The sequence below is a fragment of the Camelus ferus genome, chromosome 10 (genome assembly GCF_009834535.1).
Source record: "Camelus ferus isolate YT-003-E chromosome 10, BCGSAC_Cfer_1.0, whole genome shotgun sequence".
Classification (NCBI taxonomy): Eukaryota; Metazoa; Chordata; class Mammalia; order Artiodactyla; family Camelidae; genus Camelus; species Camelus ferus.
In genome coordinates this window covers 52,138,310-52,164,684 of record NC_045705.1, presented here as the reverse complement: position 1 = coordinate 52,164,684, position 26,375 = coordinate 52,138,310, and the positions used below count along the sequence as shown (strand labels likewise).

The window sequence follows — 26,375 nt, the reverse complement described above, 5'->3', positions numbered from 1 at the left end:
TATTAAAAATAAAGGGAGTATAAAATATTTCCTTTATTGTCCTTGAAAATCTGTGTTACTCAGAATTAGGATGAAAAATACTTTAAGTTATATAAATTAAAAAAATTAACTGGCAATATTCCAAACTAATCCTTACCAGGAACATAACTTAAAATACACCAATTTGAGAATATTACTGATAATATATAACAATTTAAATTAACAAAAACAAAAACCATTCTCCTTCTATAAAGAAAGAAAAACCTAACTGAAATATTAAATTATGCCAGAAAAATGAAAGCTCTTTGAAGTAGATGCAGCATTTTGAAAACCCAGTTTCCTATCAAGAAAGCAGTTGTCTAAGTAGTGTAAGAATGTTCTTACGAAAAGAGTAAACATCTAAATCCTGGACAAGAAGTACGCTCTGTCCCTAAAGAGGAGTCACAGAAGTTGTATTTGTGCTATTATAAATAGAAATTTACTTCCTAATAATTGTTGTGTATATATTTCCTTTATTATCTCTATAGGAGAACCAGATGACAATGACTGCTTATTTTTTTTTAAGAGAGAAAGCAGTTTTTTTGCTTTCATTTCTTTAATTCTATTAAAAGCAATCTTCAATTCATCCTGCCACAGAATTTCTTAAAATAATCTGTGCAGTTTACTTCTAACTATCCCAAGGGAGGCTATTCCTACTACTTCCCAAGAACATTTTATCATTCTAGACTCAAGCATTTGTAGTAAATTAAAATATGACACAATTTATTACCTATCAGATTGGCAAAAGTTAAACTGACAATACCCAGAGTTGATGAGGGGATTTAAAGGAGGGAAAAGCATTCATATACCTTGCTACCAGAAGTGTAAATTGGCAAAATTAATATAGCTCAAGTGGTAATATGTTTCAAAAGTTTTTAAAATGTACATGCCTTTTGAACCAGAATTTCCATTCCTAAAATTTTATCCAACAGAAATAGTCAGGAAACATACATAAGCCTGTTAACTGCAACACTGTTGGATAACAGTGAAAAAATTTAAATGACCTCCGTAACATTTGGTTATCTGACACTGGTAAATTGGTTAAATAAATTATAGTATATTGATGTATCAGTCAGGGTCCAATCATAATAGGAACAATCCATTTTTTGAAAAGACAAAATAAACAGCTATTTAAAATAGCATGCATCTTTATTTGTTATCATAGATGTCCAAAACATATAAACACTTTCAATTTTTCCCTCTTGAGTATAACATTAGCTGTGGATTTGTCAAAAATGATCTTTACTATGTAGACGTGTGTTCCTTCCTATACCCAATCTCTTGAAGGTTTATATTGTGAAAGGATGTTGTATGCTGTCAAATGCTTTCTCCTGCATCTACTGAGATAATCAAATGACTTCTTTCATTCTATTAATATGATGTATCACATTTATTGACTTGCATATGTTGAATCTAAACCAATATTTTCAAGTGAGCAAATCGGCCACATACTAAAACTTACTTTTTTAATTTTATTGAAGTATATTCAAGAAGTAATATTGAAGAATACTGTGTCAGTTTCAGGTGTACATAAAAGTGATTCAGTTATAACCACGTGTGTGTGTGTGTATATATATATGTGTATACATATATATATATATATATATATATATGTTCTTTTTCAGATTCTCTTCCATTATAGGTTATTACAAGATATTGAATATAGTTCTCTGTGCTATACAGTAAATCCTTTTAATCTATTTTATATATAATAGCATGCATCTGTTCACCTCAAACTCCTAATTTATCCTGCAAATGGCAAGAGTTCACTCTTTTTTATTGCTAAGTAATATTCCTCTGTGTGTGTGTGTGTTTTATCCATTCATCTGTTGATGGACGTTTAGGTTGCTTCCATGTCTTGGCTATCGTAAATACTGCTGCTATGAACACTGGGGTGCACGTGTCTTTTTGAATTAGAGTTTTTGTCTTTTGTGGATTGGACGTATGCCCAGGAGTGGGATTTCTGGACCATATGGTAACTCTATTTTTAGTTTTTAAGGCACCTCCATACTGGTTTCCATAGAAGCTGTACCAATTTACACTCTCATCAACAGTGTAGGAGGATTTCCTTTTCTTCACATCTTCTCCAGCATTTGTTACTGTATACTTCTTAATGATGGCTATTCTGACCAGTGGGAGGTGATACCTCATTGTGGTTTTGAGGGTCTTACTTGCACTTCTCTAATAATTAGTGATCTGGAGCATCTTTTCATATGTCTGTTGGTCATCTGCATGTCTTCTCTGAAAAAAAAAAATGTCTATTTAGGTCTTCTGCCCATTTTTGATTGGGTTTTTTGTTTTGTTTTGTTTTTGTTTTTTGATATTTGAGTTCTGTAAGTTGTTTGTACAGTTTGGAAACTAATCCCTTGTTGGTCACACTTTGCAAATATTTTCTCCCAGTTAATATGTTGTCTTTTCATTTTGTTTATGGTTTCCTTTGTTGTGCAAAAGCTTGTAAATTTGATTAGGTCCCATTTGTTTATTTTTGCTTTTATTTCTTTTCTTTGGGAGACTGATCTGAGAAAATATTGCTATGATTTATGTCAGAGAATGTTTTATCTGTGTTTTCTTCAGGAGTTTTAGGGTATCATGACTTATAGTTAAAAATAAACGCACAATGACTTAAAGACTTATGTATTGTGTGAGGGATTGCTCTAACTTCACTGATTTGTCCAGCTTTGCCAACACCACTTGCTGAAGAGATTGTCTTTTCTCCATTGTATACTCTTGCCTCCTATGTTGAAGATTAACTGACCACAGATATGTTGGTTTTGGCTCTCTATTCTGTTCCACTGATCTATTTGTCTGTTTTTGTGCCAATACCAAGTTGACCAAAACTTATTTTTAATACTGATTTCATTTTCTGTCTACCATGTCTTCTCTTCAAAAGTTTCATGTTGACAAATTGAGTTCTTTAATTTTCAAGTAGTTACCTTGTCATTTCTATCAATTCTCTCCATTTTTATCATATTCTGACAAGATTTCTTTCACATATGTGGTAAGCATTATGTTGTAATCTTCATCACAACTGTACGGGAAAAGCTATTTTGTCCTTACCTTAAAGCATAAGAACTATGCAGCCAAACAGCTCCCCTCAAAAAAAAAAAAATCTTTCTACTGCCAGATCATTGTTCAGATGCTCTTATTCTAAGTAATTAATATCTCATAATCTTATATATACTGCTGATTTTAAGTTTCTAAACTAAAAAATATCGATTTATTTTTCCTTAACCTGTTGGTGTACCCTCTAACCAAAAAGAAATTTTTACCTCAAAAAATCTGTAGTATTTTCAACAACCTATGATAATTGTCTTTTTAAAAAATGATGATGAGTATTAGCAGCCAAGATGAGCTGCTCAGATCTTTCAAGAAGAATTTCAAATGCATTTGCAGGGAGCTGTTAGAGCCTTCAGGTTCTGACACAGCTTTCAGCCAAAACCACAATCTTCCCAGGCATTCCCCAAAGACTACATGACTAGGGTACTAGGATCTGGCCATTTCTGCCTAGCAAGGGACTCCTCTAAGCAGCAAGCTCTGCTCTAGAGCTCCCTACTGGGTTGGCTAAGATTTTGTCAGATTGCATCATGGTGAGAAGACTCTCCTGGCCCTATTCTGTTTCCTTTAATCTTTCACAGGCATTATTCTCCAATACATCTCTTACACTCCTATCTCCACCTCAGCATCTTCTTCTCAAAGAACCCAACAGACACAATTATTTAATACTGATATAGCAATATTATTCATCAAAGATCCAAATATAAAACTAACTTTGGCACCTCAATACAAACATCTGTCTTTCATTTATATACTCCCTTGGATTCTTCTACAGGTACATATAGGATGAGATTTAGGAAATACTGCTCTACAACAATATGAAAACAAGTGACACTTTTTACAGGTTAAAAGGTTTTGTTTTGGGGGTTTTTTTTTTTTTGTATCAAAATAAAGATTGAATCTTCAGAGGGAAAAAAGATTGTTATATTAAAAACAAATATGCAGAAGACTTTTATTATTTTATTTGAGATGTTAGTTGAAGTAGGTATTTTGACCCCTGCAAATGTTTTACTCTAATATCAAGAATGTGTGTGAGTCAGGAGAGAGGGAAGGGATGAATAGATGAACACAAAGGATTTTTAGAGCAGTGAAGCTATTCTGTATGATACTATAATGACAGATACAAGTCATTATGTATTTGTCAAAACCCATAGAATGTACAACACCAGGTGTGAACCCTAACGTGAACTATAGACTTTGGGTGATAATGATGTGTCAGTGTAGGTTCATCAACTATAACAAATGCCCTACTCTGGTGCTGGATATTGATAGTGGGGGAGGCTGTACATGTCGGGATAGAAGACGTATGGGAACTCTGTACTTTCCCCTCAATTTGCTATGAACCTAAAACTGCTCTAAAAGTTAAAGTTTTTTTTTTCAAGTAAGTTGATGACATCTCAAAAGCATCTAACAGTCCTATGTGCAATAGGATAGCAATTCACTAATCTGTCATTAAATCCTGGCTTGATTATAGAATTACAAACATCAAAATAAGCATGCCAGAACCCTGTCCAAGCTAAGCATCAAGGTCTTGATTGAGATTTACATTACAAGGGTGTATTTATTTGTTAAAATGCAAATTGTACACTTATACTGTGTGCATTTCATTCTATCTAAATTTTACTTCAATTTTTAAAAGAAGTACAAAGCAAAAGATAATTTAAAAAACCAAAGAAAAAAGCAGGTCTCTAGAACTGCAAACATGTGTGTAAAAAGGAGGTAAATGGAGAATATAAATACATAATTACTCCTTTGCAGCAACATGGATGGACCTGGAGATTGTCATTCTAAGTGAAGTAAGTAAGAAAGAGAAAGGAAAATACCATATGATACCACTAATGTGTGGAATCTGAAAAAGAAGGACACAAACGAACTTATCTACAAAACAAAAGCAGACTCATAGACATAGAAAACAAACTTATGGTTACAGGGGGCGGCGGGGGGAAGGGGGTGGGAAGGGATAAAATGTGAATTTGAAATTTGCACCTCTTGGGGAGTGATGGAAATGTTAGTTAACTTGATTGTGGTGGTGGTTTTACTTGGTGTATACATCTATCAAAATTTATCAATTTGTACATATGAAATATGTGTAGTTTACTGTATGGAATCATACCACAATAAAGGTGTTAAAATATAATGTTGGAAGCATTTGGAAAATCTTGTGGGAGCTCATGATCTAATGATATTAAATGCAAAAGTATGGACAAAAGTGATACAAAAATTTTTTTTAAAATAAAAATTAAATAAGTAAATATGTAATTACTCTATTTATAGAATATCTGTGAAAGGACACAGGAAATGGCTCTCTAAAGGGTAGCTGGGAGGCAGGAATAAGATAGGTTTTCACTAACTTTGATATATTTTTAATTCATAAGGCTTCACTTTCCATTCAACAACATTATTAAATGTACAAACATGATCACCATCATTTTTAAAGTAAAAATCAAACCAGAGTTTCTACTGATATAATACTGAGTTATATCAGTTCTGGGGATTGAAGTCTGAATTGATAATTACAGCCTTGCTACTCAAAATATGGTCCTCAGAACAGCATCATCAGCATAACCTGGAACTTGTTAAAAATGTTCAATTTAGATCTTTAGGGCAGTTATAACAATGAGCTAGATAAGTGGATGGATAGAGTGAGAAAGAGAGAAGAAAGAAGAGAGATATGTACTGTATAACAAAAGTTGATTTTTACACCTAAAATGTGTGAATTTTATATGTAAAAAGCATACCTCAAAAAAGTTAATTTTTTAAAGAAAAATGCAGAATCTCACACCAACTCAGACTTACTGAATCAGATTTTTGACAAATCTACAGGTGATGCATATACATATTAAAATTTGAAACACACATTGTTTACAGTATTTATAAACATTAACATAGTTTGCCATTATAGGCAATGGTTATTCAAGACTTTTTTTAATGTCTCTCAAACTGACAATAAACTCCATAAGGGCAGGGACCATGTTCATTTTACGCACTACTAGCACATAACAGGTATTCAGTAAATATCTGCTGAATGAAAGAAAGAAATATCTCACTTTTTTTAATGATTATTACTAAACTTTTTCTCTTACTTTTTTTTTTTTTTAACCAGAATCCCTTTCTCTTCTGGTTTAATGTCTACCTGGCTTAGCCAAGGGGTAGGACTAAGAGCTTACAGAGAAAAAATTTGGAGAATATCATTTTGTTATGACTATAATGGAAAAGAAAGAAAAATAGTATAAGCCCTAGCCTATAAAGCAAAGTATATATACATACACACATTTTTCAGTTGTTTTCTTATTTTAAGAAACATTATCTTAATATTTAAACACCTCTTTTAAGAGTTGACATTTCATTTTTACAAAGCAAACAAATCTTGCAAAATAATTAACATCCAGGAAATTCTGAAATTTTTAAATGATTTTAAAGAAACTTGATTGGGTATTATAGTCAATAAGCAAATAAAATTATTATACTTGCAGTTGATTTTTTTTTGTTTCAAAGTTTTAAAATAAAGGAGAGGCGCTACCAAAGAAACAATAATTAGCAATGCAGCCAGAGAGAGAAAGGAAAAAATAGAGGATAAAACACAAGTTTAGAATTTGAAAAGCAGCTGGATAAATTTAGCTGAATTAGTTCACCTCAGAACTCTAAATCCTAAACCACTAGAGAGAAAGAGAAGAAGCTACCCAATTTATACTTTAGGACACTCAATAAGCTCTAGCAGAACCAAGATCAGCAGTACTAGATACTTCTAGAAGTGAAGGGTGGGTAGAAACTATACGAAAGCCAACTTAAAAAGCAATCAGATCCCCAGACCCTCTTCTTATATACCTGGGTGACTGTCCTTGCTCCAACCCAGTAGAAGAGTGGAGGCTTAATATCAGGAAAAAATAAAAGAGAGGGTAACTGGCCAATGGAGATACTTAGCAATTGAAAGTAAGGATATCAAAATGAAAAGAGAGGGAATGGTTTAAAAGTCTTTCCCTTCGTGGCTCCCAAGGTTCTGGCAGTCAGGAGATGGGAAGATCCTTTTCGGGAAATCTGACAAACCCAAGATAAAAGATCAAGGGAGGTTACCAACCCAATTGCAGCAAGATCATGTAACAGTGAAGCCCACAGTCCAAAGCAATGGGCACAAAACAAGATCATGAGGAAGCTAAGGAAAGCTTCTAATATGGAAGGTCAAAACCAGAGCAAAGTGGGGGAGTGGCGGGGACTAGAAGACTTGTTTGGGGAAATAAAAACATTTTTTAAGTCAGTAATATCTTTAGAGACATAGGAAGACACTACATCCATAAAAAACAAAAACAAAAATGTATGGAAAAAATTTAGAGACAAAAAAAGCTGTTGAAATATTTTTAATGATAGTGGAAATAAAAAAGAGATGGAAGAAAAAGGGTAGACATCAATAAAACAAAAACAACATCAAGGAAAACCTGAAGAGATAAAAACAGGAGTTTCAGAAAGAGACTACAGACAGTAGAGAATGGCAAGATGTAAGTTTCCAGTTTGGAAAAGCTCACTGAATGGCTAGCATAATGAATACAAGAAGAGCTACTTCAAGGCATGAAATTTCAGAAATCAGGAATAAATTTTTTAAATCCCGAAAGCTTTAAGGGAAGAGAAACTGAGTACCATACAAAAGACCAGGAATCAGAGTACCACTGGATTCTCAGCAATCTTGAAATCTAAAGGACAATGGGTCAAAAACTTCAAACTTCTAAGCGAAAATGATTGCTAGCCAATTCAAATTATCAATCTAGAATAAAAACATTTCAGACATGCAAGTCCTCAGGAATGTTACCTTCCTTTGTACCCTTTTTCTTAAGATGCTACTGTAAGATACACTCCAATAAAATTAAGAGAAAAAAACAAGAAGGAAGAGGTAAGAGTCAGAAATAAAGAGGTCCAACAGAAGAGAAAAAAGGGAATCTTCAGAATGATGGGGAAGAAAAATGCCAGGATAACAGTGGTGCATCATATAGAGCAATTAATACATAAAGCACCTCAGTAGGCCTAAGGAGAGAGATCTTCAAGAAGATAAAGGTAACAGAAAATTTTAAATAATTGGCAGAATTAGTTGGTTTTAAATTAATGATAAGCAATAGAAAACTAAGAAAACAAATAAGAAAAAAGATAATTATAAAGTTCATTTACATAACCAAGATGAAAGCACTGCACACTGACTTAGCCAAAATTATAATGTAACATTCTGGGAAGATGCCAGGTACGTACAAAGTGTGTCTGTGCAGGCAAGTGTAATAGGTTAGGTGAAAGTCAATCCCAATTGTCATGAAGGGAAGTCAAGAAATAGTCTATTATTTTTAATCAAAAAATAGTAATCTGAGGTTTATTTAGAGACATGGAGGTATATCAGTTAGGGTTAGGTTGGGCTGCAAGTGAATGGAAACCTCTAGCAACAGCAGCTTTAAAAAAATGGAAGTTTTTTTCCCTTCCACATAAATGAAATAATCTAGGGCTAAGGTCCATAATTATCTTTTCATTCTACAATCTTACATATATATCTTTTACTTCCTTGTCTAAGATTGCTGCTCAAGTTCTAACTATAACATCTACCTTTCTAATCAGTAGGAAAGAAAAGTAATAATGAAGGTCATATTCCTTCCTCTTAGAAACACCTCCCAGAAGTCCCATCTGACTTACTGTTCAGTACTTAATCACATCACCACAATTAGCTACAAGAAAAATGGGACATGTTTTTACTCCACGTAGCCATGTACCTAGCTAAAAAATAAAGGGTCCATTACTGAAAGAGGGAAAAACATACGGAAGGACAACTAGCAGCCTCAGCCACATGCAGCAAGTGTAAAAAGAATCAGCTGTAAAAGTTCCAGGGTTTGCCCCCAGGGAAGAGAACAACTGATAGGGGGATGAGACAGTAATGGAGAGGAATACTGGTTCTTGTAATAAGCCTCATAGAACCAACTGATTTAAACTATGTGCATATATAATTTGATTAAAAATTTTTTAAAGAATGAGAGCAAAGGAAGTAGATAGAGCCACAAAGTCTGGTTCTGAAAACTTGTCCTTTTTTTCGGCAGGGGACGGGGGTTGCTGATTTAACAAACAGCGGTAAGAATTATATAAAATCAAAGCAAGCCCTGTCTGCACATTAGTGCATAGTCTTTTTTTAAGACACTGATTTTAACTGCTTACAATATTTTTTAAAAAACTTCTTTTCATTCCAGGCTTTGCTCCTGATTCTGTGGGGAAATACAAAGTTATGGCAAAGAATCCCTAAATCACACAATCTACCAATACTTAAATATTAATCTACCAATATTAAGAGCAACATAACTACTTCAGGGTAACTCTACAATTTTTTTTGATAAAAGGAACAATTTTTCTCATAAAGGTAAGAATTACTATTGACCTAAGATATTACTATACTGAATAATAGCATAATTTAGTTTATCAATAATTTGAGATAATTCATTGATTAAGATTCTCCATCAAAAACAGACATCTGGTGTTTTGCTCCCTTATCAGGTTGACTCTAAGCCTAGGTAAGCATGGACTGAAAAACAAATGTACCTGTTTTGTCCAGCTTTTTAGAGGAAATGATTAGAAATATTTGAAATATAAATAAAGGAGGAAAAATAGAAATACAGGATAGCAAAAGTAAATAAGTTAATGTCACATCTGTGAAGATATATCATCCCCCAGACATTCCTTTTTCACAAACAAGAGTAATGCTGAAAACTATTAGACTTTCCAAGTTAAGCTGCATCAATATTTTAATGTTTACTCAGACTGACCATATTATTTCCTCTCACCTTTCAGATTTATTGCCATCTCTAACCATTTCTAAATGCTGTGAACAATGACCAAGTTTACTAAGTCTCTTTTATGAGCCCTTAAAAAAAAAAAAAAAGCTTAACTAATTCAAATTATAGAATGAAAACTCTCTCTCTCTCTGATGTTTTAAAAGAAATTAAGAGAATTACCTAAGATCATGCATAGCTAATGGATGGCAGAGCCCTAAACCCAGGTCTCTTCACCCCAATACAAGGCAACTATGTCAAAAAAAAAAAAAAAAAAAAAAAAAAAGCACAACTGTCATTACATGCCCCGGTCAATAATGCCACAAAGGTCCTGTTTCTCCCACCCAGCTAATCAGATGGTCCAATTTATACCAACTAAGTGAATAACTGTGCTTTACTTAAAGAATGTGGGAGGTAGTACTAAGCAAGATGGGCTCTTTCTGATTGCCAGAACTATATGCAGATTCATTTAAATTACTTCAAATTAAGAGTTTAGTGCAAGAATAAGTAGGGTAGTGTGGAAGCACATGAAAACTCTACAATCAGGCCTCACTTCTCAATGAAACACGTATGTTTTACTTTTCACCATGACAGCTCTCTCTACTACATGGTTTCTAATGTCCTGCAGCTTCTGCTTACTGCCTTCTTCGCTGTCTCATATTCAAATTCCCTAAGGAAGACGATCAGACTGAGTTAAGTTCATCATTTTGGAAGACAACTACTGGACAGTGCTCAAGTCAGGCTAATTTACAAGCCAACAGCCTGCATGTACATCCCTGGTCCAATTAATTGTGGCAAAATGGAGGGTACTCACGATAGATACAAAGTGTAACAAGTGATGCAAGCCCTTAGAGCTGCTTTTTTCAGAAATGGGTTGTAACTGTCACTAACACTCAGAGCACTGTTTGTCCATATATATTTGGTTTAAAAATCAAAGCATCATTAGACAAATTCAGACTTAAAAGTCTGGCCCACCATCTCTAGAGCATACTTTCTCATCATATCGTCATCCCCTACACACATACTCCTATATAGCAGATCTCAAACAACAACCTCACCTCACAAAACCCCCATACATTCTACTCCTGGGTGTAAAATATTTAATAGCCTCTCTCCTATTGATACCTTTTCTGTGAATTGAGATTCTCCTTTGAACCCATATTTACCCTAAAATGAAGTTTAACACATGAGTTATGCTAGATAAAACTATTCAGATATAAGTTAATTTCCAATTATAGAAGAATGATTGCCCTAACTGGTACACCCAAACATTTTCTAGTAGAAACACAGGTAATTTTACAGATCACCATTTATTAAGCATTTTCTGCGTCAGGCACTGGGCTAAGCACCTGACAGGAAACATCACAGATTATCAAACTGAGACCCAGAAAGTTTAAGTTCTTATCCAAAATCACATCTAATAAACAGCAAAGCTAAAATTCAAATCCTATCTATGTAATGCCAAAGCCTGTGTTTTTAACAACGTCCTCTACTGTCAATGACTTCCAGGTAGAATTACCAATAGTATTTTTAAAAACTAAGTAATCCTATCCCCCACCAAAAGAAAACCCCCTAACATTCTCTAATGCAATGCTTCCCAAAACACTGCTCAGTGAGATATCTATCACACAGTAAGAGTTCTGTGACCAAATAACTGTGGGAAATGGTATATTAAAGAGCTCACCAAACTTCCATACTGTAGGGATTCTCAGAATTTTTAATATGCCAATCCATATTGTGAATCTCCAAGAAGTAAACACATTAAGCAGAGTTTTCCATATCTATTTAGCTAAAGTTACCACTCTTCACAGGCTACTAACAAAAAGTGTTTTGTGGAAGGCACCTTAGAAAATATTTATCTAGTAAAAAAAAAAAAAAAAAAAACACCTTTTTTGATAGTTTCACCTAAACTAGGTCAGTTAGTTATTGGTACATCTTATGATACTCACTGACCCATATCTCACTTCCGGGTGAAAATGTCATGCCCATGCAGAGGGCCAGTGGCCATGTTTCAGATCATGTGCCTTTACATCTGTTCAGAAATGAATGGACAGAATAGGTACCAAAAGAACAACCCATTCACTTACTGTGGTCTGCCTCAAAAAGAAGAAATGGGCCCATGTGATTTACCCTCCAAAATGGGAAGCAAACAATAAAGTAGAGGGGCTGGAAGAGCAATACAGCAGCAGCAGGACAGCCAGTGAAGATCACAAAGGAATAGGAAACTACTAGGGAGCAAAGGAACTAGCCAACAAAGAAAAGAGGGGGAGCAGAACAGAGAAGGTATGCAGAGATAAGCAACATTCACGCCATGTGCCAGCCTCCGTGGCTTGCTCTAGCTCCTGTGAACCAAGTTTTTTGATTTCTATGGGATCCTTGTTGTACCCTTATAATAATCCCTTCTTGACTAAACTAGCTTGAGTAGCTTTCTTTTCCTTGTAACCAATCTTATTTAAATTCAAATGAGGAAAGTTTGATAATTTTCACTAAAATGAAGTGGTACAGCTCAGGTATTATAAGACTGTAGAGTTAAATTTTTGGGGACTGAAATACAGGTTCTGTGCTGTAAGATGCACAACTTTGGACAAGTTACCTAAAGCCTTCAGTTCCCATCTGTAAATTGGAAATAATGAGAGTATCTCCACCAGGCTGTAAGGATTAAATGAGATGTTTGTTAAGTGCTTTGTACACAGAGAACACTAAATAAACGTTAGCTATCAATACCATTACTTTGCATGTACTTCTTTTCCCTTTTCCAACAAAAAAATCTTGTCTTTAGACCATAACTAAGAAAGATGAAAAAATATTATTTCCAGATGTAAAAATCTGATAAATAATTGGTTTTTTAAATTTACTAGTACACTAACCACAATGTCTTAACTCTAGAGAATCTCTCACCCTTTGTACCTTTTGCAAAACTAATAATATCAAATACTCTGAAAATACCTTTGATCTTGAAATGATTTTTTTTACAGCAGGATAAAAATGTTACATCAATACCAGATATACCTTATCTAAAGCATCAACATTTTTAAAGATTCCAAAACATGACAACTTTTAAAGGACAACAAAATAAACTATTTTATAAAATATTATTTCTTTTATCCAAAGATTATTATATCTGGAATCAATACACAGACCTGCTATAGTAACAAGAAATACATAGGGAACAAATGCATAGCTTCTGTTGAGGTCCTTTAATAACAAATAATTTCAAATCCAAAGTGATCTCACCATCATTTACTGTGTTTTTAACCCCATTAATGTCTGGTTTGTATTAGATGCACTTCATATATTTAGATAGTTATCTACCTCCTAGGAATAATTCAGAGCTATTTTAATAATTATTTATTTACATCCTCCTCCTTTACTCTAATAATTTGGGTTCTATTTGACAGCAAAGAAATTAGTTAGATCAATTTGAGAAATTATATCAAAAATTTTAAACCCCACAATTATTTTTATTAACTTTCCACCACCACCCACAATGTGTTAATAAAAATGAAACTATATATTATTTCAATAAGATTAACTATCTTTGGGGGGAGGGTACAGCTCAGTGGTAGAGTGCATTGTTATCATGCACAAAGTCCTGGGTTCAATCCTCAGTACCTCTGGTGAAAAATAAATAAATAAATCTAATTAACCCTGTAAAAAATTTTTTTAAACAAAGATTAACTATCTTTCACAAGTAATTAAATCTGTGTCCACTAAAGGCACAATTTGGTATAGGAGAAGGAGCTAACACTTGAGCACTACTACATATAAAGTAACAACTCAATAACAAAATTACAAACAATCCAATTTTGATATGGACAAATGATTTGAACTGACACTTCATCAATAAGCACAAGAAAAAATAAGCAGTATCATTTATCACCAGAGAACCCTAGAAATTAAAACCACAATAAGATACTTTACACATCCCAGAATGCCCCAAAATTTAAAAGATGGCATATCAAACTAGTTGGGGGAATATGCTAATATCAACAATTTACTTTGAAATGCCCCCCAAAAAAGATGGATAAATGGATGACAGAGAAACAAACAGATGAATTAATGTGACAAAATAGGTATAGTAAAATTTTAATTGTACAGTGTAGGTAGTAGGCATATGGCATTCACTCTAAACTACTTTCAACTCGACTGCAGTTTGAAATTTTTCGTACACAAATGTAGGGGGAAAAAAACTTGCCCAATTCTTCAAGATTTAACTCAAAATCAGTTACTTCCATGAGCTCTTTGCTATCACCCTCAGCCTTCTGAACACTAGAACACCAGTCTTACTACCAGTAGCACTTATCTGGCAATTTTATGTTGTTATCTTTTCACACATTGTCTTGTATTTATAAAACAGAGTGTAAGCCTCTTGGAGGATGCTTCTTGATAGTAGAAATAGAAGACTGCCATGATCTGTTGATATTCTTTCTATGTAAGTATAAATTATTTTATGGGCCATAATTTCCAAAAGACAACTAATCTATCAGTCAACTAAAACATAAATACATACCTGTATATACATACGTAACAAGCACACATACATACTGAAAACTAAAATAAAAACCATTATAACTTGTAACCAAGTGTCTTTGATTATTTTTGAGTCCTTGATTATTAATGAAATATCCTATGTCCATGGAATTCAACTACTAAAGTCACTTGTGCAAAAAGAACCGGTTGATGCTGTCTCAAAATATTCTGTGAAGAGGTACCGCACCAGAGGTCTCAAAACTTTATCTGAGGATAAAGGTATCCTCAGGAAATTATATGAAATCTATAACTTTATGATTATATAAAATGGAAAAACATTTATATAAAAAGTAATGACATTCTTTAAAATTGACCAACATCTTCCCATTGTTCAATACAACATTTAATTAATCTTAAAAGAAGTTTGGCTATATTATTGTTTCAAGAATTATAAACATACATTGAGGATCCTAAAATCTCCTGTCACTTTATAGATAGCTTCTCTCTGTACCTGTAAAAGGCCAATAATAAAACATTTAAGAACTGTCTATTATCCTCCCTTAAATGATACATCAGCATAAGAAATCAACATTTAGGTATAGACAAAAGTACATATTTTATAGTAATCTAATAATTCCACATTTCATCCCCAAAAGAAAAAACATGAAGCTAGAAGTATCAGATATAGCAAACACTCAAATAAATATAGCAAATGAATTTTCAATTCATCTGAATTGTCTTGACATAATTCTGGAAATACAATTTACTTTCTGTTTAGAGGGGTTGTCCTCACTGCAATGCATTAATGACCAAGAGAATGATTACTGTATTCTTAGAACATGAATGATAACCATGACTGGTTCAGACTACAGAAATGTTAATTACTATTATCAAGAAAAATGTAGTAACTTCTACTGGAATTACAAACATTAAATAATCAGGAGACTTTTACTACTAATCTGTGTGTAAACTACAATAAGCACCTGATTGAACAGGCTTTAGGTTCTCTGTTTACAAAGTGAAGACTATAAAACCTGTTGTGCTTACTGAAATAAACCTTTGACCATATTAGAGAATATTCAACTACTTTACCTAGAAAGATGACAAAGAAGAATATGCCACACTGAATGGAATGGGCTGAAATAAAGATCTCTGGAATATGTTCAGTGTATTAAAAAAAAAAAACCCTTATAAGAAAAATGAGAAGATACTTGAACAGTCTAAGTTATCCATCTAAAAAGGAAAAAAAAAAAAAGTAATATTCAAAAGTAACATAACTTTGGCACTACTTGGAATAGTTGTCCAAACAAGTCTTTAAAAACAATGATGACTACAAAAAATTTTCTTGATTTATGAAGTTAATATTAAAAAATAAAATCTACAAGATAATTCAAGGTGCTTATATCAATGTGCTTCCATCTTAGATAAAGTCTACTAAGGAACATGTGGAAACAGCAGGCAGCATGGAGATCTTACATAGTCAAACTCCAAGATGGTTCTACTGCTACACTCCCCCCTTCATGGCTGCAGAGTATCCCTTATAATGAAGAAAGAATGGCAAGAAACCATAATCATCCCTGTATTCCCATTTAGCAACTTGTACAGTGACTTAGTCTCCCTCATCTCTAACCCTAGTAATCAAAATAATTCAGGGAAATTAAAGTTAGCATCTCATCAGGAAAAAAAAACCTGGGAATAAGTGATTTAGTGGTTATAATAAAGATTCTACCTATTTATAACAGAAATTCTTTTTAGTAAGATTATATAGGAAGGTGCCTGTTCAAAGAGAAAATGGAAGCAGGAGAAAGATGGCATCTAGGCTGCCACCCCACCTAAGTAAACTGTTGATTCAATATTCATTCTACACATATTTATTATGGGCCTTTTATGTGCCAGGATTTTACTGGCACCAGGAATATAAAAATCAGTAGGCATCCCAGCACCACTTACAACAGCCAAGATGGAAGCAACTCAAGTGCTCATCAAAAGACTACTGGTTTAAAGAAGATATGATTTTATACACACACACACACACACACACACACACACACACACACACACACAGGAATATTACTTAGCCATAAAAAGTATGAAATAATGCCATTTGCAGCAACACAGATGGACCTAGAGAGATTATTATACTAAATGAAGTAAGTCAAAGACAAATATTACATATCACTTATATGTAGAATCTAAAAAATAATACAAATGAATCTATATACAAAAAAGAAACAGACTCACTAATGTAGAAAACAACCTTATGGTTACCAAAGGGGAAAGTAGGGGAGGAATAAATTAGGAGTATGGGATTATACACACTACTATATGTAAAACAGATAAGCAACAAGGATTTACTGTGTAACACAGAACAATTTCAATATCTTGAAAACCTATACTGAAAAATACTCTAAAAAAAATGTATAAAACAATCACTTTGTTATATACCTAAAACTAACACAATATTGTAAACTCAACTATACTTCAATTTAAAAAACTAAGTAGGATACAGTCCCTGTCTTAAAAGAGCTCAGTCACAGTCAAATACAGAAATCAGCAAAATAATCAACACAATAATCAACACAAGGTATCTCTTCTTAAAATGTTAAAATTTCTGTATCTTCTGCCGACTAATACAAAATATCCAGGGAACGCAATAAAAATAATATCCAGCTGAAATTCTGTGAAACATGCCTGAATATTATATTGTATTGAGAATACATAAACATAACTGTAAAAAAATAACAGGTGCCACTTTTGAGTGCATTTCCTGCTAGGGAGAAGGTTCTCCTTATAAACTCATTTAATCTTCCTAACAATCTTATGAAGCAGGTACTACTGTTACTATTGTTTCAAGTTTACAGAGGATAAACTGAGCTCAGTAGTTATATGATATACCCATAGTCACACTTTGGCAGATGGTAAAGCAGAAATTTAAACTCAGGTTGTTCTGATTCAAGAATTTATGCTCAATTGTGACCAACCAGTTATGCTATCTCATGCAGATCCTCACTACAAAGGTATGGAGCAGGAAACACTATTTGGACAATTAGAGACCTCTCAGCCAAGGACAGAGCACTGACATTGTAGAAGACTAGGGAACATCACTCACTATGATAGAGAAGAAAACTCCATCATGTAAAACACCATGATTGCATGATACAAGTAATGCATGCAGATTTCCTCTGCCACTGACACTGCTTAGATAACTTGAGGCACCCTAGGTATGCATTTGAAGCCACTGACAAACTACCAAAAGATTAAACACAGAGTGACATAACCATTTTACTGGAAAAAATTATTCTAGTAGCAGCATGGAACTAGCTGGAGAAGAATTTAACTGAAAGGAGGAACATAAGGAGGTTCCCATGGCAGACTGTGAGTTATCCTCTAATAGCTATGGTGGTGGCGGCGGTGGTGATAGAAGACTCAGTTTTAACTAGGGATATGAACCACATTTCCCCATATCCCCTCTAGCTAAGTTTCAGCCACAGGAAGTGATGCAGACCTTTAAAGGAACGGAGCTATCCCTTCTTCCCCTACTACTTGGGATATAGATATGGTAGAGCTAAGATGTTAAGTATAAAGTTGGAAGCAGCCTGGGTCCAGATGAATGTACAAATCCAAAACTGTCTATACTCAAATCTTTAAGTGAGAGAGAAATACATTTCTACATTGTTTAAGACATTTATGTATATTACATAAATTATGTAATATTACAGGCAGACAAACCTCTATCTTCACAGACTGTTCTTTATAGTAACCAGAGTAAGGACAGAGGAGACCCTGAACGATGGCACTGATTGTGGGAAAAGATAAAAAAAAAGAGAGAGAGAGAAATGTGTGAAAAACTTAAGAAAAATAAAACCTTCTGAAGTGAAAGTGAGGGAAAAAGGGACATCTGTGGCAAGTTTCTGACTTGGGTAAATGACCAAGAGGAAAAGGTTAAGAAGAGGAACATGTTTACTTGAACAGGTTGAACTTCCAATTCCTATGAGACATTAAGGTGGATTTTTTTTCTACAGGCAGTTCCACCTTCTAGTCCCTACCTACATACACTTGCTAGAATCTTCTTGATGCCTTATAGTTGTTCAAAACTACCTGATCATTACATTTCATACTGATGTAGATGTGAGCTTTTTAAAAGAAAAAATTTCCATTTCTCTGCTAATGAGATTGATCAAGCCTAGCAAAATTAAATAAATTCCTTAGGGACAAAGTCAATATCCCTCCCTCCCTCCTCAGTCACTCAATAGACACCTGACTGAATGGCTAAAAAAAAGCCATTTGGCCTTCACTTATGAGTCAAGTCCAGTTTTTCCCTAAATGCACTAACCTGTAATTTCAAAAACTTTCAGTTTTGTACTATCCTAAATGAATCTTTATTGTTGCTCCCTCTCATTTCTTTTCTCCATCAAAAAACGTTTTATTAATCTAATTCTGTGTGGATTTTGGTTTACTCAGCCTAAAATTATTTGGTAAAATATCTGTCTCAAAAGGAAAACAAGTAACATTCTTTTCAAATTCCATAGAACTGCGTGGGACAATATATAAAGCATTTGTAAAATTCACTCCAGTTCCAACTACTACTTTCCATTGCAAATTATTTTTCGTACTATTATTTTTCAAGTTTGTTCCAACAGTTGCTTTCTCTCTCTAAATGTAATAAGACTTAGCTTAAGCTGGGAAGAAAAAAAAGGACATTTTTTACCTACAAGCAGATGTCATTAACTATAAACAGATTTTTTTAACTTAAAAACTTGCCCCAAAACTAGTTATTTTCTTTATACAAGAATCTTCGATTTCAAGTTTTAAATCTTATATTTTAATAAACTATAACAATTGAATATTTGCTTGATGGAAAAAAGTAACTTGAGATGTCAAGTTTCCAAACAACTTAACTGTTTTCTTCAAATCATGGCACCAACTGATCCTGTAAATTAATAAAGTACACAAAGGTTTTTTAAAGGAAAAGAAGTCATCTACAGAATGGCCTCATCAGTGGGAATGGGTCTTTCTAAGGAAGATACAAACTTTCTCCCCCACTCAATCTACTAGGGAAATCACTCAAAAGAAAGCCCTACAAATCTGTCCATTCAATAAATACTTAGTAAATAAGTGTTTCAACTCCCATTAGATAAAGTGGACTGCTAAAATAATAAAAGTATGTCTGCTGAAAGGGCTCTTTTTCAATTTCAAAGATTTCTCTATTCATAGAATATTGGAATTTATTTGGACCAGACCCTGAAGGAACTCTTTCAGCCTGGATAAATCAGACAAGTGAAAAAGGGAAGACTTGGAATTTTCAGACCTCAGATTCCTAGGTTTAAATATACTTAGGTTACAATAAAGGCCAAAGACAAGTAGCAGAGACATAATCTGAATTAAGTATAAGGTCTGATCTTCCTGATCTGTCTCATCTTCATGGAACTATGCATTCTCCTCTGTTGTTGCTTAAACAATGACTTTTTTTTTTTTCTAATTAAGATTCTCCTGAAGGAAATGGGAGTATAAACTGATACAATCATTCTGGAAGACACTTGAGTTATATGCTTCAAAACTACTTTTTAAAATGTTCTTTTGGCTTTCAAGAATGACTAGAACCAGAAGTTTAAATGATGTTTCCAAAGTTCTGTCTGTCTCTTAATTTTTTGGCTATCTTTGCCTCTCTTCAATATTCAGACTCTCTAAATACAGTAGGGAAAATACACATTGACAGCCCGAACTTAGTCACTGTATCCTACCTTAGTCATCCTAGTAGAAAATAGAGACTTTCTTGTTCCTTTTAAAAGAAAAGACCCACAGATGACTCTAACTGGCCCAGTTTAAGGTACAGGGTGGGAGTAACTAGGACATTTTCCGTGGAATTACAGGGAATAGAACAACACACTTCCCAAAAGAAGGGATGCTGGGCAGAAAATTAACATGTCAATATATATGTACATGTCCTTTGACTTAGCAATTCCACATCCACAAATTAAAACTTATAGAATTATTCTGTGCCAGACATAAATAAATGACAAGAATAAACTCACTTAATCTTCACAACTCTGTGAGGTAGATACTACTATTAATTATCCCATTTTATAGACACAGAAACTCAGACACAAAAAAAAATGCAGTAACTTGTCTAAAGCCGTAACTACTAAAAGGCAAAACCAGGAATCAAACCCAGATCATTTGACTCCACCCCATGCTTTTAACTACTTAACTTTACAGCCTCTCTATCTACTTATCCCAAGAAATTAAAGATGAATACAAAGATTCAGCTAGAAGGATTAATCACATTCATTATATGCATATTAAATTATGTATTATAATATAGTACATGTACATTAAAATATGTTAAATGATAAAACACTTTAGCTAACAAAAATCAATGCTATCATATATATACATATCTCATACATTTACATGTAGAATATGGAAAGTTGCCAATAACATAGTTACGTTTTAAAACAGACTACATAAATGAACAGATGCTATAAACTTGTTTTATAAGAATTAAAGTAAGATTAATGATACATGTAGATGTATATGGCTGCACACAAAAATCTTGGGAAACAAATTAAAATATCAGCAGTACACTACTTCACAACCAATAAAATGGCTATATTTGAAAAGACATAACAATGAAGGAGCAGCAATTGTGAAGTCAAGGAGAAAAATCTTGATTCCTTAGGAGACTGGCAAGTAGTTCACTACAGTAGAGGCATACTTACTTGCCAATTATCAGCTACTCACATTATTTCCTTAAGTCTTTCAATAAGTTCTTCAATAGTTTCAAACCTCACGACCCACAAATACAAGTAACTTTTGGCAAACACGGTGATTTCACCATACTATTTCTTTTAAATTATCCATTAAAAATAAACAATCCCAATTTGACACAACATTGTAAAATGATTATAAATCAATAAACAATGTTAAAAAATTAAAAAATAAACAATCCCTAGTGAGACTCTATATAATATATACATAGCAGAAAAGATCAGTTATGCTGCTGTTTTGTTTTGCTTTAATTAGATGCTTTAGTAATTAATGATTCTGTTTAATTATTAATAGAAAAAAGACACTTCCATTATACAAGAGAACAAAAAGAAAGCAAGAGGACAGCTTTCAGAAATCATTACTTCAATTTAACTGTACAAATTAAGTCAGTCCAGAATTTAGATATTTTTGGACTTAAACTATTGTTTGTAAAAACTGCTTCAACTAACATGCTTACTGAATAATAAAAATGGTATCAATATTTGTTCAGATTAAAATCAAATAGGAAAGATTACAAAGCATCAATTAAAAATAAATATGAACACATAGTTCTACAGAACTTATTTTTCTTCTAAAAATAACAAAATATAATGCTTGTTTAGCTGTGCTTTGATTTGTACATGAATGTTATGATCTTATTTCTAGGTAACATCAAAGTTTTGTCAATGCTGGGCTGGTGGGTGGAACACAGGATGTCCTCTTCCCACACTTCTGTATGTGTACATCTCCTTTTCTTGTGCTGAATTCTAATACAGTAGACCAGTGGGTGCTATGGATCAATGGGTAAGGAATGGATTATCTCCTGAAGCACAGCCCTGGTATAATCATCCAGAAGAGACAGATCCTTGGGACAGAAAACTAGAAGGAAGAAAGTAGATTGTAGATAAACCTGACAGGAATGGACTGTTTGGCCCCCATCTAGGGCCCAGAATTAAGGAGACATGTTAAAAAAAAGAAGACCTCCATCACATGATGACAGGCCAGAAACTAGGTAGGACAATATTCCCTTTAGAAGACCACAGGCCAAAAAGGAGTAAACTACACCTTGTAAACCAGACAACTAACTTAAAAGTTACTCTCTGGCTTCATTACCTTTGTTTGGTCTTTTTTCAATATCCAGCCTTGTTTCAGCTGTGTCTCAGGAAATAAAGGGGAAATGATTGGATAGGGAGAGAGTTATTCAGGCCAGAATGTTAAGAAAAAAGTGGCATTCCATGCGAACACTAGAGAAATGGAAAAATTGGAGCTGTGAGGTCAAGCCAATCCTTCCCATGTGGTGGCCTTCTTTCCACTGCCAACCTTGGAAGACAATATCCTTGCCAACAATAAAAACGGGTTTTCACTTTATTAAGAGAACTAGAAAGTTTCTGCACAAGTACCTAGAACCAAATTAACACTTAACTTTCTACAAAAGATTCTGCTGATAAGGAAAAAATGTTTCTCACCATAATTCCAGACTCACTTGTTATACCAAAAAATAGCAACCACACCTTGTAATAGAAAAATATTTTCAAAAGCAAGTTTATCTTCCTGAGTGCCAAAATTCTACGGAAATATTTCGGAACCTTCTTGTGTAACAGGTTTTTAAATTTTGTTTTCCAAAGTATCAAGAATTTCAACTCCAGAAATTAAGGGCAGAAAGACAAGAAAACAATGCGATGAAAGGTGACAAGCCTCAAAATAGCTGGGGAAAAAAACAAACAAAAAAAACCCGTCTTGGCTACTCTCATATAATCTTCATGTATTACTTATCAGCTCTCATCTTCTGGTCCCAGTATTTCAGCCAAATTGAAGATCTACTCATTGTTTACCACTTCGATGCCTTTGCCACTACTACTGTTCCCTCACCTAAAAATCCCTTCCCTACTCCTCTCCCTCACTCTTTATCCTCCAGTCCTTGAAATGTATTTATAAAGAAATGTTTTCATTTAAAGTCAGAAAACTGAATTCAAGTTCCATTTAATCCCGTTTAATTCCACTTATGATCTGTATGAAAGTAGGCTATTTAACTTTGATTGACCCCACAGGGTAACTCCCTGTGTTACTATGAAGTCACTGAGATAATGTACGTGGAAACACTAATTTTTTTTAATGGATAAAATGAAATAGTTTCCGCCTGTGAAACAAATGCCTAAAAAAATAAATGTAAGCTGTGTGACACATTCAAAAAAGTATCTATTAGCTTTACCAACACAATAATGTGGAGAGAACAGATGGCACTAGTAAAAGTTAGAACAAAGAACATATATAAATCTAAACCTTTCCAAAAGCTATGTGCAAAATATATAATATATATATAATATGTATCTTCCAAGAAATTCTGAATTTTATGTAGCATATTATTCACTCAAGTATTTAAAGCAAATGTTGGGGATTTTTTTGTTTTTGGTAGGTTTTTCTTTCAAGTGGGAGACACAATCATATACTTCTGTTTATAACTCCATTGGATAGTGCATGTTACCAAGGAGACCACAAATGTAGCTAAGGCCCCAGATGTATCAAGCCCATCTCTCTCTTCCCCTGCTCCTGCCATACACTTAGAAGGTTCCAGGCACACAGTTGGATGCTGGTCCTCATGAGCCCTTGGTCATTAGAATTTGGTTTAACTTGTAATGGTGAGGGCATGATTTTCTTAAAATATATTTAGATGCTGAATGTATACTCTATTACAAAATTATTTCTCAAAAAATAAGTCTCATATTTAACACTATTCTGTCCAGATAAATTTCCTAATATTTATGAACTAGCATTATAAAAAATGCATGAACCACTGTTTGCTGAATAGTATTCCATAAAATTCACATCCATGAGAACCCCAGAGTGTGACCTTATTTGGAAATAGCCTTTGCAGATATAATTAGCTAAGGATCTCGAGATGAAATCATCCTGGATTTTGGGTGGGCCCTAAATCCAATGATTAGTGTCTTCATAAGAAAAAGGAAAAGATTTGGACACAGAGACACTGAAAAAAAGGGCATGTGAAGACGAGGCAGAAATTAAGAGTCATGCTGCCACAAATAAAGCCTAGGACCAATAGAAGCTAGAAGAAGCAGGAAAGGATTCTTCTCTAGTCTTCATGGGAGCACTATCCTTCCAGCACCTTGATTTCAGACTTCTAGCTTTCAGAATTATGAGAGAATAAATGTCTGTTGTTTTAAGACACCAAGTTTGTGATAACTTGTTACGGCAGCCCTAGGACACTATACAGTGTTGGAGAGCTAACCAGCAGCTATTACACAATATATCGTACTATTTTTGAGACATTTTAGAGTGAGGATTATTTCTCTGGTACTTCCCTGTAATAGCATTAATGCTCCCTTAAAACACAAGCATTTTTTCTTTTCTTAATCTTTTCATTCTATACTCCAGAATAATTAGCATCTGTAGAACTATACATACAATTTTTAAAATGTAGCCTGTTTGAGGTACATTTATATTTAAGTAGCAGTTGTATGAAATACTTCCATAGGCAAAATTATTTTTTCATTGATTTTGTTCAGTAAACAGTGGAAAACTTTATTATAACTAAAAAATTTTTCTGAAAAATTCTACAAGGAAGACATTGATAAGTATGTATAAGGGGAAGTAAAATAATTATGAAATTATGTTATATTTTCCTTCACAATGTAGATTATAGAAATGAAAACTTTAAATAAAAGCATTTACTTCATAATTTCATAACAAATCATTACTCACATTCATCAATAATTAAAAACAAGACATTAAATCTTGTGATATTTAATGATCTCAGTTTTGACAAAAGTAAATTATTATAATTAAGAAATACTAGTCAACCAATACAATGATTTAGTCAATGGCTTCACTTTTATAATGGTTTTTAATGAAGCTCATCATCATGATGAGTACAATAATCTATAATATATAAATCAACCTACAACTGGGAAACAAATTTATTTTGAGAGGTTTGTTAGGTTTCTTAGGAATTCATTATATAGATATACTTGTATTTAAAATTTTAAAGCTTACCCTGAAACCTCTCTCTTAGCATGCTTCACCACTCTTTTCCCAATAGTATCCTGTGCATTAATGCTAATTTTATCTGTAGATTTCTGGTTCTATAATATGCTATGTGATTTGTCACCTCCCACAAAGCTGATAGTGACAGGTTTTGATGTACACCATTACAGAATATTTCCAAGACTAATGAAATGGCAAATTATTTTTCAAACTACACACCCTTTAAAGGGGAGTATTCAGAGCTCACTGATAGTATTTGTATCTTGTATACATGTGCTTGAAACTCCAAGTCGTCAGGAACTTTCTTCCCATACCTATCGTCACCCTCTCCAGCATCAATTGCGTTCATTCCACTGATTTCCACTCTTCTTTCTGCCTTCATATATGCACAAATCTGTCCTATACATTTTTAAACTCTCACTGGACCACACGATTTCTTGCAATTTAATTCAAACATGTCTTATTAAGCACTAATCAGCTAGACAACTCTGGGATATAAAAAACCAAAGTCTTTTTATCCTGAAGAAAAAGCATTCAAACTTTTCCAACCAGATATTCGTACCTCTCAAAAATCAGATGACTCACATACAGTCTTAACCTGCTTCCTTCACTTCCTATCCTTTCTCCTATTTAAAATTCTGCAATTTGTTTTACAACACAACATTGTTACGTTGTGTTGAAGTCCTACCCCAGCAGAAACAATCCTGGGGTAAGACTATTCTTGATATAAATTCTCAGAAGACAGAATGGTGTACTGGAGTATAGGCATCAGGAAACTTCTAGTCCAGGATTTGCCACTCAACAGCTGTGTAATCATTCACAGGTTAACAATACGCAGGGAAGGGATGGGGGCGCATGGGCACATTGGTTCCTTACATATAAACTGGATTCAATTAGATAATCTGTAGTTAACTTTCAACTCTAAAATTTTATGAAACACAAAGATCTTCATACACTCCACATCTCACTGATCTCTATCTGCCACACCTGACACTGAGAATTATTCCTTCACTTTCTATGACTCTGGATTCCTATCCCCTCCACCACTGTGTACTTGGATTAAGATTAGCTATGTTCAACAAAAAATTCAAATTTATAGTGGTTTAAACATACAAGATCATAATCTTTCATGTAAAAAATTAAAAATTCCAGAGGCAGCTATGACAATCCCACTATGTCATTAGAGACCCAGGTTCTTTCTAGCTTTTTCCTCAGATCCCCAGGTGTAGGCTCTTACCTACACCATCCAAGATGGCTGCTGGAGCTCCAGTCCATATAAGCATGTCAGTCTCAGAAAAGAAGAAAACA

At 33.7% G+C, this 26,375-nt stretch overlaps 1 protein-coding gene and 1 long non-coding RNA gene across 5 annotated transcripts in view; both read right to left on the bottom strand.

The window, feature by feature from the left end:
* SBF2 (SET binding factor 2) overlaps positions 1 to 26,375 on the bottom strand; it is a 382,691-nt gene that overhangs the window by 347,285 nt on the left and 9,031 nt on the right. The gene's annotated exons all lie outside the window — the stretch shown is intronic.
* On the bottom strand, positions 1,270 to 21,230 carry LOC116666446. Its single transcript, XR_004323298.1, has 3 exons — positions 21,041 to 21,230; positions 18,301 to 18,309; positions 1,270 to 1,281 (listed from the first exon to the last, which is right to left on the bottom strand). It is a non-coding gene; the product is annotated as an uncharacterized LOC116666446 (long non-coding RNA).